Raw genomic sequence first — 15,808 nt, forward strand, 5'->3', positions numbered from 1 at the left:
GGCTAGCTGTCACCTCTGCCGGTGCCTTCCAGCCCCACATCTCCATGATTTCAAAGTACTCATCTTCGGCAATCTGAGACTATCCAGCCCAGCTCCTAACAATCTCTGAGTCGGAAAAGGATGATCAGGCAGACAAAAACTTTGGTGCCAACCTTTTTTTCACCAAGGATAATTCAACCCTGATTGTTAGACACTATGGACCTTCTTGGATGAAGAGGCATGGGGTGGTGGGGGAGAGCAATTGGGTTTTCTTTTTCTTTTTCCTTTTCTTTTTTTTTGTAAGTGAAGACTTTTATAGTCTTCTTGGTAACATTTCTAGTATTATTATTATTTTTTTAAACTAAGGAATAAAATGACAAAAAGTTTCCTAAGCAAAGCAAAACTGGGTCCAGGTAAAGTACTTCTGAAGGCATACAAGTCTGACGTGTTTTATAAAGTTGTGTCTTTGACATGATCTCTTGAGAGCTGTTATGAGTGCCACATGGCTGAAGAACCATTGCAGCCCTCGTTGTCTCTATTCAAGGGACCAAAGGAGGTCACATCTAGTCCAACCCCTGCTCCGAGCAGGACCAGCCCCAAATACATCATCCCAGCCATGGCTTTGTTTACCCGGGTCTTCAACACCTCCAAGGATGGAGAGGTGGGAAGAGTGTTACGAGCAGATGCACATCTCGGCAACGTGCTCCACTATGATTCGGAAGAAAAGACTCGATAGACATGGAGATCAAAGTCAACGTAGGTTTAGCACAGCTGGAGTGCAATGGACTTAACCCAAGGCTTTAAGATGACTGTTTTTTCTAGGGAAGGGAGAAGGCCGGTAGGTCTGGACTTCTGTGAAGTATTTGATGGAAACGCTTTGTTTAAACTGGAGAAGAGGAGGGTTATTTCAAGAGCTGAGCAAGTGTGATAAGGCAAGGTAGGGACGGCTTAACCCATGGGCAGCGCAGAAAGGAAAGCTATTGGATGGGCGTGAGCTAGCTGATGTTTCTGGAGGATCAGTCTTAAGATTAGCTTGATTTAATATCATAATTCTTTGCGTATAGCATGCACTTAAAAAACAAAAAAAACCCCAAAAAAGCTGCTGGAAATTGGAGCAGACATTATATCTGAGCAATGCAGTAAGAGCAGCGTGTGCCAGTAGCTGGCAAATATGAAAAGAAAACCTGCACGCAAGGTGCAGGGAACAGAGCGACGAGCAGAGTCAGCTCCTCATTGCTGATACTCCGTTACTTGCCCCAAGGAAGTGTTAGTGTACAGGCACGCCTGCGATCACGTGTGCGAGCTCTGCTAAGCTCCCAGCACCCTCTGCAATCGCGTCCTCCTCGTTGCTGTGTGGATGCACCTTCAGTAGACAAGGGACAGCAAAAGGTCCTGCCTTTTTGGACTCCGGGCAGTGAGCTCAGGCGGCTCACTGCTAGGGCAGGAGATTTGCACGTGGGGGGCGTGACTGTAGCATGCACCCTAGGCACAGCTCTGGTCTCAGTAGGGCACCAATGCCCAGCACAATGATCAAGGATGCACCATCTTTTCCAGGAGACACCGGAGATCTTGATGGCAGATGCTGGCATTGCTTTTGCAAAGGGTTGACCTTGCCTAGATCCCACCTTAAGGCAATAACCCCGGTCAGTCTTAGGAAGGGAAGATGAATCCAGTGCTAGCGGCAGCCGCCATGAGTTAGTAACCAGCCGCCCCTTCCACTCCAGACGTGGCTGCATTTTTGGAGGCAGGTGGACCTCTTCCAGTTGGCAAAGGGCTCCGTGAAAACTTCCCGGTGAATAAGGCTGCACGGATGCTGTGTTTCTTGCACCGCCAGAGACGGGCGCGCTGAAGCAAGTCCTATAGAAAACCCTATGGCGAAGGGACCCCTCCCAGCACCGAGCCTGGGCAGCAAAGAGAGCTTTTTCCAGGGTGGGGGTTTACGGGGACAGTTCCCAAGCTCTGTCCAAGATGCATTTGCAAGTGGCAACACCAGGCCATTAAGTCAATTAAAGCCAAAGCTCTCGGCAGCGAGAGCCGGGATAGGGGCCACATCTCTCCTCCCCACCCCCCGGCCCCCCCCAAGGTCCCAAGTCTGCTTTGTCAGACAGAAACTGTGACAGCGCGTCCAGGGCTTTTTCAGGCGAGCTCATTTCGTTCACGCTTGGGTGAGCCGGCCATTCTTGGCCCCCTCACATGACCGTGCAGGTGTGTATGGGAACCTCACACTGCAGGCCCTAATTAGTGGCATAGTGTGTGAGCCCCCGCTGGGCCTTTCACAGGCTTGGAGAGGCCAATGTGTTTGACAGCGCTGCACAAACTGACACATCGCACAATGGGCAGGTTGCATAAGCGAGAAAGCTGGTCACTTAGGGACCGTCGCAAAACTCTCAACAAAGTTCGGGCTTGCCGCTCCGGGGAGAAACCGTCCGGAGACGGGTCTCGGCGGCCCGCCTGAGCTCCACGCAGCTGGGCCCGCCAGGTCCACAGCATCCCCGGTGGGTGGGGACAGCAGCCCAGCTCCTCCACAAGTGGTCAAGCACCTAAATCCCTTGGGAGATGGGCTCTCTGCTCCCTGGAGAGCAAGGGTTTAAGGCGGTAGGTGCTGAGAAATAGGCTTCGTTGTTGCCTGGGTGTCTCTACCTCTCCTTGCAGTGTTACGTAGGAGTGACTTGCCCAAGGTGGCCCAATGGGTCAGTGGCAGAGCTGGGAAGAGAAGCCAGGCATGTGGTGCCCACCTGGCCACGAATCTGGGAGGTTAGCGGGAAATCTCCATGCAGAAGGGGTGGAAAACTAAAGGAGTTCAGCCTCAGTTTGGAGACAGGGCTGCTTAATTTCCAGACAGCGCCGGGGCATTCGGGTTGGCTTGTTTCTTGGGGGGCTAAGAGGTGGCCGAACATGGAGAGCCAGAGCAGGGACTAGCATGTTTGTGCCTCTGGGCTTAGAAACACTACCCGCAAGGGCTCAGAGCCCAGAAAGTGAATTTAAAAACACCCCTCCCCCCAAAAAACCCACAGCCTTTTATTATGCATCCCTTATGCAAATGTATTTGATTATAACGTAATGTAGAATATTCCATCATATTATAATAGCTGATGGGACTTATTTTATTACTCTTCACAAACAAAGTTCATGCTATGCCACCTGATTTCGTGATGTCTGAAGGCTTGGGACCGAGAAAGTTGAAACTCCGGGTGCGCGTTTTGAGATGAGGTGCACAAACCTCCTCTGCGGTACTGAAAGCCAGCAGCTCCTTGAAGGCAGAATTGCTTTTAAAATCAAATCTAGGCCTTGTTTTTTGCTGTATCAGAATCACAGAAAAGGAGGGTGGAAGGGGCCTCAGGAGGTCACATCTAGTCCAGCCCCCTGCTCAAAGCAGCAACAGCCCCAACTGCATCATCCCAGTCTACCTGGGTCTTCAAAACCTGCAAGGATGGAGATGCCACCACCTCTCGGGGTGACCCGGTCCGGTGTTTTACTACCCTCCTAGTGAGAAACCTGCCCAGGTGACCCCTTCCATGGGTGCAGAGACATCCTGGGCTTTTTTGCAGGCGTGAGTCGACCTACAGCAGCAGGACACGGACATTCGTTTTCATGACTGGCGCTCTTTCCTTGCTTCTCGCCCTTTGCCTGCGCTGGTGGAGGGAGGTGGGTTACTTTCACTTCCTGTTTATCCAAAGTTAAGCTTCCCACTTCTCTTCTTCAGGGTTACAAAGAGTTTAGACTATGGGTTGTATAGGATGGTTTGGACTAGGCTGATCTTGCTGGATGTGACCTCTGCCAGTCCCCTCCAGCCCCACTTCTCCGTGCTGCCTATGATTACCAGTGACCCCCATCTTGGTTCTCATGGGAAAGTTGACAGGTTTGGGGGTTTTTTGATGGTTATAAATGGAAATGAGGTGGGGGAAGGTGGATATCCTGTAAACGTCTTTGGCTTCACGGGCTGTCTGTAAACCCCTCGGGCCCAAACAACGAAGCGAAGGTGGAGAGGCCGGAGGGATGCACAGGGACTGGGAGGTTGGAGATCCAGCCCTATTGACCAAACTGGAAAGTCACTCGTCAGCTCCTGCTGCCTGGTGGCCTCAGGCAGGTCCAGATGGGCAGGGCTAGAAAACCCAAATTTCCTGTGAGTATGGCCATGCCAACACTTTGCAATGGACTTTTCCCGAATTCACGAGCTCTATAAGAGCCCTCAAGCCAACATTTTGCAGGGGGCGTCTTCCAAGGGGGCAGGGGTCACATCACATCCATCCATGCAAGGCAATGGAGGGGCTTGGTGCGGAGAGGCCTTCCACCCCCACACCATTATGTGCATCCAGGGGCTCAAACGGTCTACCCCCATTGGTTGTCCTATTTCGACTACGTCAACCGTCCAATCGGGGAACAGAATCCATGCCAGTGGGACTCCGGCAACCAATCGCCAGCTTCGCGGACGCCCCGGCAGGCTGGAACGGGTTGGCGTCATCCATGGGACGCGCGTCAAGTAGTTTGTAGTCGAGCCCTAAGCTGCCAGCAGCCGGCCCTACCCCCAGACGGAGCAGAGGACCCAACCTATAGAGATGCCAGGGGAAAGGGAGGGGGAGAGGACGGATGATTTGAAACAATTAGTGCTGTGATGTAGCCAGGGCCGGTTGTCCTCTTTGTCAGCTACTCCGCGGCTGCCCCAATGGGAGTTAATGGTGCATGATTGTCAGGGCTAATGGAGATCGCATGTGACAGGAGCTGTGAATTTGGGGATGGGTGTGTGGAAAAGCCAGGTTGAAAGACTTTCTTTTTCCGCCCCCCCTTCCCCTTCCCCTCCCTTCGCTCAGCAGCTTTTCTTCCTCTACCTTGCCCCTCTCCCCGCACACCCCCGCCCCGGGACCGGGCAGCCCACCCACCCCGCAGCTTCTTGGAGGAGTTCAAGGCTTTTCTTTCTAACAGCTCAATCTCTTCATTAGTTGACGGGGTGTTTTCCGGTAGTGGGAGTTTCTCTCCTGTCTCTTGCTCTCCCTGTCACTCCTTTTATTTCCTACTCTTCGCCTCTCTTTCCATTTCCTTCTCAGGCACTCTTGGCCTTCTCTCTCTGTCTCATTTCCAAGCCTTTCTGCATGGCGGTTGTCACCAGGGGCTTCACCTGGCTTATGAGCTTTGTGTCGGGTGTGCTACAACGTGCATCAAGGTGAAGAAGCCCATGCACCGCTGCAGGCTCATGAGGTTCAGCAAGGACAAGTGCACTTGGGGGGAAGAATCCCCTGCACCGGAGCGGGCTGGGGGTGACGGGCTGGGCAGCAGCAATGCAGAAAAGGACCTGGGGAGACAGGGGACAAGCAGCAGAAAAGGAGCCAGCAGTGTGCCCTGGGTGCCAGGAAGGCGACCGGCATCCTGGGCTGCATTGGTGGGAGCGTTGCAGCAGATGCAGGGCAGTGATTCTTCCCCTCTATTCAGCACTGGGGAGGCCACATCTGGAGTCCTGTGTCCAGCTGTGGGCACCCCACTACAAAAAGGATGTGGACACATTGGAGAGAGTCCAGTGGAGAGCAATGAAAATGGTTGTGGGGCTGGGGGACATGACTTGTGGAGAAAGGCTGATGGAAATGGGCGGATAGAGTCTGCAGAAGAGAAGACCAAGGGGGATTGAATAGCAGCCTTCACCTCCCTGCAGGGGGGCTGCAAAGAGGATGGAGCTGGGCTGGTCTCAGTGGGGGCAGATGGCAGGACAAGGAGCAAAGGGTTCAAGCTGCAGCAAGGGAAGTTGAGGGTGGATACTGGGAAAAAGTTTCTCCCGAGGAGGGTGGTGAAGCATTGAAATAGGTTCCCCAGAGAGGTGGTGCAGTCTCCATCCTTGGAGGTGTTTAAGACCCGGGTAGACAAAGCCTTGGCTGGGATGATGCAGTTGGGGCTGGTCCTGCTTGGAGCAGGGGCTGGACTGGCTGTGACCTCCGGAGCTCCCTTCCGACCCTATGAAACTATGAAACTAATTTTCTATGATTCTGAGGAGATGCTATTTGTTCAGCAAACCTGGGTCTCCAGATGTCCTGACAAAGAGCAAAAAAGGCAGCCCTAGTCCCAAAGAGGTCACTGGCTACAAGTGACATCTTGTGCCAGCAGAGAAGGCCAAGGAGAGGGCAGGGCATGTGAACAAAGGGAGTGAGACATAGCTGGAGACCAGTCGATAAACTGTCCCCATTCAGGAGCTGAAAGTTTCTGCTTGTGGTCATTCTCCAACAGTCAAAAGGAGCTGGGGAAAGAGATGTGGTTGGCATGATAAGGGGACAATCACGAGAAGTTCAGGCAAGACTTGGGATGGGGAATGGGCAATTGTTGCATCCTCTGAAGGTCCATGTTTGAGCTGTCCTATCTGCACAGCCCAGACGTGCCTCCCTCTCTGCATTTGTCTCCTGCTCCGGGTTGTCATCAGTCATCACATCACCGCCCATCATCCTGAACCCCCAAATTGTCTACTGCTCCTTGGTTTTTCATGCATTTTTCTCCCACACTATCCAGAAGCACAAAACACCCTTCTGGAATCAGTCCTAGAAGCCACTTCTCCTTCCTTCATATCCTATACCCAACACCCACATCTCCATCCATCCATTCATCCATCCCCAGAACACGCATGCATGCATGCACCCATCCATCCATCCACCCATGCATCTGCCAGAACATGAATCCATCCATCCATCCATCCCCAGAACATGCATGCATGCATGCATCCATCCATCCACCTTTTGTACAATGGCCCCATAAGGTCTTGCTCCTTTGCTTGGGGTCAGCCAGATCCCTTTCTTGGAGATCAGGAGGGAATCTGACCCCAGAATCCCATCGGCATGGACTGGAGGAGTTTGCCTTCCCCTGTAGCAGGTGACGTAGCATCTGCCTGGGATTTTCCTGTCCTAGCAAGTGAAAGGGCGTTCACTGTTTCAGGCGCTGGGTCTGGGAGCAGTGTATGAGGGTTTGTCCTTGAAGTTTCCAAAACCAGGCTGGACAAACCCTTGTCTGGGGTGGTGCCCTGATGCTTATGGGATGCTAAAGAGGAAGCCTCCGGGGCAATGCCCCATCATGCTACTCCAGTCCTGCTGGAGAGGGGCAGTGGCCCACAGCGGGGCCAGTTGCACCTTTGGGTCCCTTGCAGTTGCCATGTTAAATCACGACTGCTGCTGAATTGATGGGTGGCTGCGGGGGTGGCTTCTGTGGGCATCCTGGTGATCCGCTGGGGCTCAGGGCTACTTCAGGGGAAGAGGAGGATGGAGGTCTCGGGGGCGTCTAGCATGGGCGATGGGGGCTGGGTCTCTCTACCTTAATACTTCTCCTCCTCCACCTTTGGTCTGTCTGCACATTAGTGCAGGGCCTGCGCTTGTGTATGCATGTGTTTTGTGTGTGTGCATGCACATATGTATTTTATGTATGTGTGCATGTATGTTTTGTGTGTGTGCGTGTGCATATATGTGTATTTGGTACGTGTGTATTAGTGTGTGCACGCATGTGTATAAGTGCATTTGGTGGGTGCGTGCACAGGTGTATATTTTTGTGTTTGTGTGTATTTGTGTTTCTGTGCACATGTGTATTTGTGTGTGCGCACATGTGCAGATGTGTGTATTTGTGCGCATGTGTATGTATATGTGTATTTGGTGTGTGTGCATGTGTGTGGTGTGCTTTGTGTGCATGTGTATTTTCTATGTGTATGCATGCACATGTGTGTGCGTGTGCAGCAGCTGGTGTGCAGAAGCACAGCTCTGCCACCCAGGTGCAAACCCCAGTGCAGCTGCTGCCATGGTTCCCTGGCTCTGCCCCACCACCCCGGGCTGTGGCACCCCCCATTAGGGATCGGGCTGGATAGGATTGGAAGCTCCTCGGAGCAGGACTCGTTTCCTCCATGGCTGGGCCAAGGGCACCCTGATCCCTGACGGAGGCTGGGAGCTGCAGTCCCACAGAGATCCCAGGCCAGCAGCAGCAGCAAAGACCCAGCTGAAGTGAGAGCGTATGGAGGCTGGGAGAGGTGCAATAAACCCAGAGCAACTGCTTTGCAAGAGGGGAAATTATTCTGGTGTCAGGGAGTTCATCTGACCCCTTAGATGCAGGTGTGCCTCAGTTTCCCCATTTGGAAATAGCCCTTACCTATCCCTAAAGGGGGTCTGGCATATAAATGCTTGCAGCAACTAGCAAAGGCTTGGCTCTGACAGTGCCTGGGATAGAAGTGAGTGTGTCCAAGGGAGAGGAGAACGAAAGCACACCCGGGTTTGGAGAAGCAGGGAGGGATGGGGCGGCTGTGCTACCTGGAGGACCGCATGAGCTGGGAACTGCTGCATCCCAGCCTCATATCCCCTGGCAGCTTTTCGGTGGTGGGCATGGGGCAGGCTCTGCTTTGCAAAGCAGCTGTGTTCGAGCACAAGGTGCCCGTGGCAGGCGACTTCCCCCAGGAGAGGCCCAGACCTGGAGCTTGCATGGGTCGGGATGGAGCTGGCACCAGACAGCTGCAAACAGGACCCGCTGCATCGCGTGGGTGGTTTCTGAACAGCCGGGGCTGGCCAGGAGAGGAGAGGGGAGAAGAAAAGGCCTGAACAAAACCTCCCGGGGGAAGGGAAGCGGCCGGAGCTGCAAAGAGCACGTGTGAGCAAGCAGGGAGGGAAAGAAAGGGAAGAATGGTCACTTGGGGAATAAAGGAGACAAAGGAGGGGGCTGGCGCCCGCGTCGAGCACCCCCCAGGCTGCAGGATGGGAGGCCGGTGGCTGGCCAGGGCGTGAGGTCCTTGGGGAAAGGAGACACGGCTATTTGGGGGGGATGACGGCCCAGGAGAGTGGAAGTGGGGGGTGAGCCCAGTTAGGGGAAGAACAGGGCGACAGGACTGGGGGCAGGACCCTTGGATTGGGAAGGCTGGTTCTGTGACCGCAAGCAAGACCCCGGCTCATCGCGGTCAGCCTGGGATGGACGTACGGCTAAGCTGTTTTGGGAGGGGGCTTGCGGTACCCCCGTAAAGCCCTGCGGTACCTAGTCCGGCTGTCCACTCCTATCCCGGCACCGTGGGACCCTCCAACACGTATGAAGCAAAGGTGCTGCTGTGGCCTCTGTAGAGAGCAAAATGCAGGAGGCAGGTGAAACCGGCCCAGAATCGGCGCCGAGTCTGCAGCTGCCACGAGCTCGAGTGGCTCCTTTGATCCCACCTTGCAATGAGGCTCTCCCTCCCAGGCAAGGGGCTGCCTTTGATGTGCTGCCGATTCTGGGGAGGCAAAGACCGTCTCTCACCAAGTGCACGTGTGTCTGCGCATCGCCGTGCAGGGAGAAAGTGAACCCAAGGGCAGCGATTCTCAACTGGGGTGCCGGGAGATCCTTTGACGGGTGTTGCACAGCTTGAGCACGGTGGGGTGTGCAAATGGGAGTCACAAGAGAAACCCGGAGGTTTTCAACAGGAAACGAGTATGTCCCAAGCCGGCTGCCTGGCTGCGGCTGCTGAGCTCTTTGCAACAGAATTGGAGAATCACGGACGGTGAGGGTTGAAGGGAGCTCAGGGGGTCACATCTAGTCCAACCCCTGCTCCCAGCAGGACCAGCCCCAACTCCATCATCCCAGCCAGGGCTTGAATAGAGACCCCACCACCTCTCTGGGGAGCCTGTTTCAGTGCTTCACCACCCTCCTAGTGAGAAACTTCTTCCTAATATCCAACCTCAACCTCCCTTGCTGCAGCTTGAGCCCATTGCTCCTTGTCCTGCCATCTGCCCCCACTGAGAACAGCCCAGCTCCATCCTCTTTGCAGCTCCCCTGCAGGGAGGTGAAGGCTGCTGCTATTCAATCCCCCTCGGTCTTCTCTTCTGCAGGCTAAATCAGCCCAGTTCCCTCAGCCTCTCCTCACCAGTCCTGTCCCCCAGCCCCACAACCATTTTTGTTGCCAATTCTCCAACATGTCCACATCCTTTCTGCAGTGGGGCCCACAACTGGACACTGGACTCCAGATGTGGCCTCCCCAGTGCTGAATAGAGGGGAAGAATCACTGCCCTCCATCTGCTGCAACGCTCCTACCAATGCAGCCCAGGATGCCGGTACCCTTCTTGCACCAAGGGCACACTGCTGGCTCCCGTCTAGCTTTTTGTCCCCCGTCACCCCCAGGTCCTTTTCTGCAGAGAAGAATTGTCCTAGTATTTTTCCACCATAAAGAAACAAGTGGCACTTTCTGAGGGGGCTGGAGTCACCAGGGGCTGCTGGAGTCTGGAAGGATTGAGGACCACTGCCCTAGCAGGACCCGCTGGCTGCAATGGGACTGGCACAGACACGCAGAGGGCAGAAGCAAAGTCCCAGCCTTGCCTCTAACACGTAGCATTGTTACAGCCACGTGGAAGCACCTGTATCAGGGATGGAGGATCAGGGTTTTTTCTGCGGCTTCCTGAAAGCCAAAAACCCCCTCCTCCTTTCCAGTCAAAATGCCGTCCTGTCTGGTCCCTCTCCGTTGCTTTTCCAGCTGATATTACACACTTTCCTCAGCTCCTTCTGGTGGGTTTCTGGACATCCTCTCCTCTCTCTGCCTTTACTGTGCAGAGCAAGTCCTGCTTCAGACTGGGGAAAATTTCCTTCCTGATGCCAGATTTGGCAACAGGTCCGACCCTGATGGAAGAGCAAGACCCTGCAGCCAGGAACCTCTGGGTTGGTTAAGCACCATCAGGGCAGAGGAGAAGAAATCCCATATCTTGGCTTTGGCTAATGCCTGACTGCCTTGGAGGAAGGCAAAAATATCTCCAGAAGCCAGCTGCACTCATAAAAAGAGGAAAAAAATCCTGTATGGACAAAACTGCCAGCCAGCAAAAGCCCGGAGGTCTGGGAGTGTGGGCACCCCAAGACCCTCTGGAAGCCCAGCCCGGGGACCACAAACACGGGGTCTGTCCAGTCACAGCCTCCCATCCTCGGACGTGTCTGAGAGCGGTCCAGAGCCCTCGCACTCCCTGCCGCCACACTTCACTTGAGAGCACGTCGGTGGTTCACAACCGCCCTCTGATCAGCCTCAACAGCCAAGTCTTCATCCTTGTGGAGATCAGGATAGGTCCTCCCTGAAGATGGGTGGCTGGATAGACAGACAGGCTTCTGACTTCTTAAACCCTTTCTTCGAAAAGTGTTAAAAGCCAAAGGTACAAACACCACAGTGATTATTATCCCCCCTCCCACCTCCGCAGCGTCCACATCTTGTGGTCAAGCATCAAGGACTAGCCTGTTCCTTGGATCTGCCGAGTGCATTTAGCCTAGTCTATTGTCATTTTTTTCCGCAGAATACATGACATAGCAAAGTAATGCACATGCCAAGAAAGCTAGCCTTGTTTTTGCACTTCATCCCACCCTGCTCCACCTGGGGCAGGTCCTCTCGGTGTCTTTGGGCAATGGGCCTGGTAGCTGTGCAGCAGGGTTGAGCGGGTCGTTTTAGGAATAGGTCAGATATGGATGTGTCTGGGATGGTTTGGACAGGGATCCTGCCTCGTTGGACTAGATGATGTCTGGAGGGTCCTGCCAGCCTGGCTGCTCTAGGATTTTTGCTTCTTGCAGAAGCAAAGGAGGTGGAGGGTGCATCGGAGCGGCCAGCCGGTTCCTGCAGCTCTCCAGGACAGCCGGCTTGGCCTGGCCCAGCAGAAAATGGTCCATGCAAACTGTGCTTCCCTCAGCTGCTCTTTTTGGGGCAGAGAAAGCCCATGGGGTTACCAACAAGTCCAAGCCCAGTATGCCAAAAAGGGTGGCAACGCTGGGGGCAATCCAGGAAGACGCGGATGAGTCTTTTCCATCTCACCCTTGCAGAAGGGACAGGGTCTTGATGTCAACAGGTCTAAGGAGCAGATGAAGGTGCCAGGGGGGTGAGGCTCTGCACAGAGGGGTTTGTATGGAGAAATGCAGACAAGCATATGAATGATGGTTCAACATACCTTTGCAGCACAGAAAAGGCCAAACTGTCTGTTCAGCAAGGAGCGGGTGCAACGGTGCTTTCTGGCACCCACTCCCGGCTGAGAGCTCGGCCAAGCACATCGAGACCCACGCATTGGGTTGCAAGGACTGAAATAATTGCAGGGAAATGCTGTATGGCCGAGTCCCACTCAGCAGCTGCCTGGGATTTCCTTCTGGGAAGGGAGCCAGGTACCTGCCGCTCGTAGCCAAGTGGCTGAAAGGTCAAGTGGCCATCATATCATGCACCACAAATCGCATCTCGTGGAAGAAAGGTCGAGGCACTCGAGCCCCATAGAGAGGGAGTGGGAATAGAGGGGGAGCAGTGAAATGCATGAGTGGGGTGGGTGGCTGGGGTTCGAGGCTTGGCCTAGTAGGGCTGTGGAAAGGGGGTGGATCATGCCCTGGGTTGCTACTCCAACTCCTTGCACTTCTCAGCTCATAGGAGCATGCAGCATTCAAGCCCCAAAGGCACCGATAGACCTTTGACTCCAATCTCCCATCTACCAAAGGCCATTAGCTCCCACAGACCCATCTCCCCACCACCACACAGCCTGGTGACCTCCTTGGTTCAGATCCCACCTGTGTTCAGTAAAGCAGAGCTTCCCAAAAGCCCCCACCTTGGTTTGAAGATCATAGAGTCATAAACAAGGAGGGTTGAAGGGACCTCAGGAGGTCACATCCAGTCCAACCCCTGCTCCAAGCAGGACCAGCCCCAACTACATCATGCCAGCCAAGGCTTTGCCTAGACGGATCTTATACACCTCCACGGATGGAGATGCCACCACCTCTCTGGGTTATTCCAATGCTTCACCACCCTCCTTGTGAGAAGGTTTTTCCTAATATCCAACCTCAACTTTCCTTGCTGCAGCTTGAGCCCATTGCTCCTTGTTCATCACCTGCCCGCACTGAGACCAGCCCAGCTCCATCCTCTTTGCAACCCCCTGGTGAAGGCTGCTATTCAATCCCCCTCGGTCTTCTCTTCTGCAGACTCAATCAGCCCATTTCCCTCAGCCTCTCCTCACCAGTCCTGTCCCCCAGCCCCACAACCATTTGCATTGCCAGTTCTCCCATGTGCCCACATCCTTTCTGTAGTGAGGGGCCCGCAACTGGACACAGGACTCCAGATGTGTATCCAATATTAGTACTATTAGGTGTGCAAGCACCTACACGTGATTCACAAGATCAGCAAGATCACAGGATTGATTTGCAGGCAGGAAGGGATTTTCCCCCTGGTCAAATGGGTCCAGACTGCGGCCGGGTTTGCCTTCCTGTGCAGCGGGGGCACGGCCTCTGCCTGGGATCTCTGGCATGTATATCAACCCCTTTTGCAGCAGCAGGAGTTGGCCACTGCGGTCCCTCTGCTTTCCCTGTGGCAGGGGCAGGTGCAGTGTCCTGTGTTGTGTCCGGGTTGACTGTAGTTTTGCTAAGAAATCAGACACTGGGTTTGTCTGGCCTGGTTTGGACAGGGCTGATCCTGCCTCAGGCTGGATGTGCTCTCCGCAGGTCCCTTCCAGCCCCCATCTCTGGGGTTTATAATGAACCCCCCCGGTCAGATGAGTACAAACTGCAGGGGTTTTGCCTTCCTCTGCAGCAGGTCCATTTGTCCTGGGATAAATCCTGCAATGGTTCATGGGATAAAAAACGCAGCAATTTATCCCGGGATATCACAATGTGCATCTGAACGGCTGTCCCGGGACCGCATCATTGACTGGATGGCAGAAAAGCAGCAGTGCCCTCAGCCACTCGCTGAACCCTGATTGAAAGGGTGATGTGTGTACACGGCAATCCCAGGATATTTGTGTTCTGGGACGGACACGGGCACACCTTGTCCCTGGACAAATGCAACAGCTGTTCCTAGCTTTGGTGTCTTTTGGCAATGGGCCGTGGAGCTGCGCAGCAGGGTTGATTGTGCAATGTTAGGAACCGGTCAGACAAGGTCTTGCCAGGGGTGGTTTGGATGCCTCAGGAAGGGGGTTTGTGACCTCTGCAAGGCCGTAAGATGCCTTTTCCCCCCTACAAGTGCCGTGGTCTTGCTCCCTGCCTCACCCAGAGCAGGGGTGTCAGCTGGGCTCATGCTGTCTGTCTGATGGCCCCAGGGACAGGGGTCTCCTGGGTCAAACTCAGCATCCTTTCCTGCTCCGTGACACCCCCTGTGAGCTCCCACAGGCATACCTGGGCCCTCACCCTGTGCTCCCTTAGTGCCACCCAGAGCGAGCGGAAGGGACCGTGGGAGCATCAGACATGACGTGGGTCAGCTTTGCAGTGCTGGAGCCAGCAGGCCACGGCAGGCAAGGTTGCAAGGACATTGCTGACGGCTGAGATAACCTTTCCCCCCTGGCCCTGCAGCTGGGTGGGAGTGGGGTTGTAATCTGGTGCTAATTGCACCCATTCCTACCCCTGTGCAGGGGAGAAAGTGGGGGGAGGTCACGTCTTTTCTGCTTCCATTGGGCTCCCATCTTTTCCAGCAAGAGAAGAAAGGTGCAAGGGGCTTGGGCAGGGGAGAGAGCATCCCCACTTGGGACAAGGCTTGGAAATGGGGCAGCGAGCATGACACTAGGGGCAATCCCAGCCTCTCATTACCCCTCCCAGCCCCTTCCTCCCCTCGCAGCAGGGGCAGGCGGGGCCCCGGCCACAGATGTGCGGGCTCGTGAGGCCGGCGCGGCCGCGGCCTGCTGGGTGGGTTGTGACCTTTACAGAAATGGTGGCTATACATGTCAGCACTAATGGGCCCAACGCGGTGAGGCGTGGGTAGGGGGGCCGGCGGTGGGCAGGAGCAAGGAGAGAGGGGAAGCAGGTGCTCGGGGAGGGTCTTGGACCGCTCTGGAGGGCTGGCTGGGGGAGCCCTGGGGGCTGGGGTGTGCATGTACATGAGTATGCATGTGCATGTAAGTACATGGGTACTGTACATGGGTATGTGGGTGTGCATGTACATACATGTGTGTGCATGTACGTGTGTGTGCATGGGCATGTTTGCATGCAAATATGCATGTATGCCCATGCATGTACATGTGAGCACATGTGTGTGCCTGTGTGCATGCCTGCGTGCGCATGTGTGTGTGCGTGTGTGCCTGCATGTGTGAGCATACATGTGCATACCTATGCACATGTGTGCATGCCTGTGCATGTGCGTGTGCATGCAGGAGGAAAAAGGAATCAAAACCTATGGAAGAGGTGACATTTGTATTAAACCAACTAGATATTTGCAAACAATTACTGTTTTTATTTGCAAGCTTTCGGGCACACTCCCCCCTCCATCAGGGACAGGAGAGAGTGGATGATTGTAAAAGTTCTCCTAGGGAGAAATGAAAACTCCTATTTCACAGGAGGGCTGAAGGTGTGGTGAAGTCTCCTGGTTGGAATAGTGCATTTTGTCCAGGTTAGGCACAGAGAAAGGTTGCAAAGAAAGGTTGAAAAACGTGTGTGTGCATGCATATGCATACGTGTATATGTGTGTGTGTGCATACATGTATGTGTATGTGTGTGCATGCTCGTGTGTGCATACGCACACCATCCGAGTCCACTTCATCCCAGGGTAGCCTCCTGCTCCACGCTGGCTGGCTCTCCTGCCACCCAGTGACCAGGCCCTGTAACAGCGCTGCCGGCCAGCAGGCAGCCTGGGAGAGCTCATTCACTGACTGCAGAGTGAAACCCCCGGGGTAAGGTCCCCCGGGAGCGGTCCTGCCGCGAGCCTGAGCCCACTGACAGTCACTGGCACAGAGGAGCCAGTAGACAGCCCGGGGGGACTCCTGGGCACCGCATGCCTTTGAAGCCAAGCCCTTGGGGGAAGGAGTGGCTGCTTGCAGGGATAACAGAGCGTCAGCGCTGACACTGGCACAGGTGGCATGAGAGACCAGAAGCCTGGTGTTTCAGGGGCTATCCTCTCTGAGTTATCTGGTCAACTCTTTGCACCGGGACCATCTTGTTCTGTGCTCATGCAGCACCC

The 15,808-nt window shown here is 54.5% G+C and overlaps 1 protein-coding gene across 1 annotated transcript in view; it reads left to right on the forward strand.

Moving 5' to 3' along the window:
* ATP6V1B1 (ATPase H+ transporting V1 subunit B1) overlaps positions 1 to 15,808 on the forward strand; it is a 55,655-nt gene that overhangs the window by 8,325 nt on the left and 31,522 nt on the right. The gene's annotated exons all lie outside the window — the stretch shown is intronic.

Source organism: Alligator mississippiensis, chromosome 2 (genome assembly GCF_030867095.1).
Source record: "Alligator mississippiensis isolate rAllMis1 chromosome 2, rAllMis1, whole genome shotgun sequence".
NCBI classification, from domain to species: domain Eukaryota; kingdom Metazoa; phylum Chordata; order Crocodylia; family Alligatoridae; genus Alligator; species Alligator mississippiensis.